Raw genomic sequence first — 4,413 nt, forward strand, 5'->3', positions numbered from 1 at the left:
GCGCTCGCCATGGGCTTCCCGCGCCAGCTGACGGGGCTTTAACCCGCCACCGCCAGCTCGTCCCTGACGGGGTCTTCGGCTGCCCCCGCGCGGCCTGCTGCGCCTAGGGCTTGTGTCCCTGGTAGGGCTCCGCGCACCTGGAGCTTTAACACGCCAGCTGGTCCTAAGACCCTCGAGCAGGAAAGGGGAGGGCAGGGGGTAGGGAAGGAGGGCAGCTCCTGTCGAGCCCCGAAGCGGTGGACACCTCGAGAGCTGGCCCTCAGCCCCCTGGAGCCCGGGTTTGAAGCCTCAAGTTCTTGGGGCCCTTCCAGCCGTGTCCAGCGGGTGGGAAACAGGCCGAGCCCATCATGGGCGGTGCCCGCCGTGTCGCTGACCGGGCGTCCAGCGCCCCTCAGGCTTGGGCCAGGCCACTCCGGGCAGGGGGGCTGAGTGCCCAGGCTGGCTAGGGGATTGGACGGCACTGGAGTCTTCTCCGTTGGGGTGGACCCCGCCCCCACCTAGCCTAGGGCCTTGACTGGGTTTGCTGATCCTTTGCGCCAGCCAGCGTTGTCCCTCGTCCCAGGGGGAGCTCCCCCTCCCCCAGCAGCAGCCCAGGCAGCTGTGCCTTAGCTGCTGTAGGAGATGCATCTCTCCACCAATGTGGAAGGCTAGCACGCCCTCATTCGTGCCCAATAAATATTGTTGGTTGTTGGGGAAGGACGCCCCTAGGAATGGCAGGGTGTGCATGCCACGGGGCCCTACGGGTGTCAGGGATGGGGAGGCCAGCCCAGAAAAGGGAGGGCCTGCCGGGGCCCATGCCCCTCCCCCACGGTGCTCCCTGTGGCAGCCCCCCATGCTCCAGGCCAGGCCCCCCAAGACCAGTGCTTCCTGCTGCTTTCCCTTGCCAGCCCGCCTGGGAGCTTAGGGTCTGGCAGAGCCTTGAGCTCTCAGCCCCATCCTGGTGTGGGCCCATGAGCCCAGCGAGGGAACTAAGGCCAGCAGGCCTGACCCCAACCAGCCTGCCTCCCTCGGAGTGTCTGGTGGGTTCAAGGATGCCCTGACGAATAGGACACTGTGACAACAAGCAAATGCGTCCTGGTGGAGGGCCCTGGAGGCAAGGTTTTCAGTGAGGGGGTGACAGGAGAGGGCACCAACCAGGCGAGGGGCTAGCTCTCGATGGCAGAACCAAATGCGATTTTTTTCTGTTGAATTATTTCCTGTAAACTGTATCCCAGTTTTCCACAGGTGTGGATGCTGCAGGGCGGAGGCCACCTGGCCTGGGGTTGGAAGGAGGCGAGGCCTTCCCGGCCCTGGTGTCGTGGCCACAGCAGTGACCACAAAATGCGGGCCTCCAGCGTTTCCCGAGTGTCGGGGTGCCCCGGGCCACCCCCAGCCCAGGTCTGGCCTTCAAGCGGTCTCCCTCCCGTGAGAAGGAAAGCCACCCCACACCCAGCCCTGCTCTGGGCACCCAGGGGAGCCTGTGCTCTCCTCCTTGGCAAGGGTGGAGCACCTGTCTGCCCTGGGCCACTGAAGGCCAGGGGGTGACCTAGCGTATGCTTAAGAAATGAGCAGACGCTGGCCCCGCACCCAGCCTCTGAGCGGCCCTATGTGCGACCCTACCCATGTGCGGATGGGCTGGGGAGGACCCACCCCAACAGCCCCAGGAAGCCAGCTAGTTCAGGCGGGTACGTCCCAGGGACCCCCACAATGGCAAGCCCAGCAACATGTGACACTGAGTCCTGCCTCCATGTCCCATATGCCTCGTGTCACAGCGTGGCAGTCGCTGGGCCTCACCTGTTTGCCAGGGAGAGGAGCTGCTAGGGCCACACCGTGAAGGGACGGGGTCCACCAGACCCTCCTCCAGCTGCCTGGCTTCCTACTTTTACTTCTCCAGGGGCCATGGGGCCACCTCCTCTCTCAGCCTCCTTAGGGAAGGAAGGTGACCTTCTCTGAGTCTGTGACCCTGAATTTGACCCAGGATGGTAACCACTGGTTTACTGAAACTACAGGTCCCAGCAGTGAGGCTGGGTCCCTCCCCCTCCAGCCAGGGACAGAAGGGGGAGGGGGGAGGACGGCCAAAGGAGGGAGGTGGGGGCTGGGAGGCCCAGTTCTCCGCCCCAAGGGGCCCGAAGCAAGCAAACATCTGTCTGGATACAAAAACCAAGCTCTACTTTTGTAATCAAAAAATATATCCCAAGGAAGAAAAGAAACAAAAGGAACAATGTTTGTACTCTGTTGCTGCAAACAGCGGAGCTGGGGAGGGGTGCTGGCCCCCAGGACGGACAAGGACACGCCCCCAGGCTGCCGGAGTGCCCCAGATCCTGCGTGCCCGCGGGAGAGGGAGCCCGCTTGCAGGGGGGTTCATAAGCACCCCATGCATATCTCCCACAGGGAGAAGCAGCAAGCAGCCTCCTCCTCCTCTGAGCACAAGCCACATTTCCAGCCCGTCCCAGCAAGGTGGGGCCACAAAACTGGCCACAAAAGGTGAGCAGAAGTGCTCCGGGCCACCTCCGGGCCGGCCTTCAAAACCGACCAGTCGTTCCCCGCCCTTCTCCCCTCTCTGCTGGCCAGATGGGGGGTCCAGGGAGGGACCCCTAGGGACAGCAGAGCCTCTAGGTAGCAGAAGCCCCGAATGGCCGCTCAGAGCAGAGACACCGCGCCATCCGCACACCCACCCGACTGTGATTGGAAAGAGAAACAAGTTTATTGTGTCTTAACCCGCTAGATTTGGGGGGTTGCCTGTTGCAGACACCACTCACTCGCACGTAGGACACGGGCATTTTCCTGACGGGGGAACGGAGAACTAGGAAGGTTACAGCGGGCAAGGCGTTCACCCGCACCCGGCCCCTCGCGGGGCTTAGTTCTCCTCCCAACGCCCTCGCCATGGGTGGACATCGGGGTCCCTTTCTCAGCCGAGGACGCCGAGGTTCGGGTCGCAAACACTCGCCCAAGTGAGGCGGGGCGGGGCTGGCCGGCGGCGCCGTCCGCGGCCGCACGCTGCCCCCTGGCGGCCGACTTCCGCACCAGCCACTCGCCCACCCCAGCCTCCCTTTGTCGGGGGAGGCGCAGGGAACTGCCTCTGGAAGCCTGGGGGGCGGTCTGCGTGCCCGGGGACGACCCCCTTCAGTGCTTCCAGGGACCCTGCAAGGGGTGTCTGTGTCTGCGCCCCTCCCGCGGCCACCTTGACGCTATCCGGGGCGGTACCCGAGGGGGACGACGCAAACCCTGACAACACCAGCCACCTCAAGCCTGCCTGCTCGGGCGGGCTCCTGGCCTCATTAATCCTTTCAAGAACCCACGGAGGAGGGGGGGGGAGGCGTTTCGATGCCCGCTTTGCTCCGAGAGTCGGAGAAGTTAAGCAGCCTGGCTGGGGTCACCCAGCGCCGGCGGCAGATTTGTGCCTCTCCCCAGCCCTCAGCTCTTCCACTGAACTTTGTGCAAGGGGCTGGTGAGCACAACAGGAAAGGAAGTCAAAGTTTCCCGGGTACACCTCCCCGGACACCCCCAGACCCCAGAGCCAGAGGCGGCATCTGTGGGGGTTACGGCCCTGCCCAGGGATGGCCGAGCCCTCGGGTGCACCCCACCCGAGGGGTGACCCAGTCCCGCCCAGCCCGTCTGCCTTCCTCTGTGCTGGCCTTGACCTGTCCCCTCGCACCCCACCAGGGCAAAGCCCTCACTGCCTCACCCCTCTCCCCTGGCCCTCGGGGGTGCCCACGCGGCCGTGGAAGGGCCCCCCTTTGGCCTCAAGCCGCATCCCCCAGCCCCGGTCCTTCAACAAGGCCCTGGACAGGCCATGCGAGACCCCCCCTGGGAAGGCCGGGGCCCCGAGCCCCCCTTCTCCTCCATGAGATGGGGCCTGGAGGCCCCGCGGGTGTGGGGAGTTACAGATTAACCAGCCAGCCCCCAGCGGCAGGCGGCGCGGCGGCTCTGCGCCCGCGGAGGGGGAGGCTTTCCGGCGCCTTGGCGGGGGCCCAGCGCCGGGCGCAGCCAGCTTTCCTCCCGCACCAAGTTCCCGCGCTCGGCTCGCCCCGCCCCGCCCCCCTCCCAGCACGGGCTGTTCCCGCGGCGGCTGCCAGGCACGTCCTCCGCAGGTGCCGGCCTCCCTCGGTGACGCGTCCACATGCCGCGCAGCGCGGCTCGAAAGCTCCGATTACAGGGGCTGCCTTGTGCGCGGGGGGCCGGCCGGGTCCTCACGGCCCGGGCTCCGGCGGGAGGGGAGGCGGGCGCAGGGAACAGCCCTGGACGTGAGCGCCGCGAGGCCCATCTCCCAAAGGCCCAGGCGCTGCTCCCCTTCGGGGTCTCGAGCGGGGGCACCCCTCATCCCAGCTGGCGCAGGACTTTCCTGTTTCCAACACAGAGCGTCCCAGAAACTCTAGACCATTATGGTCAACCATCCCAGCTCCCACCCACCCTCACCTCCCACCCCTGGCCAGA

Source organism: Pteropus alecto, unplaced genomic scaffold (assembly GCF_000325575.1).
Source record: "Pteropus alecto unplaced genomic scaffold, ASM32557v1 scaffold43, whole genome shotgun sequence".
NCBI classification, from domain to species: Eukaryota; Metazoa; Chordata; class Mammalia; order Chiroptera; family Pteropodidae; genus Pteropus; species Pteropus alecto.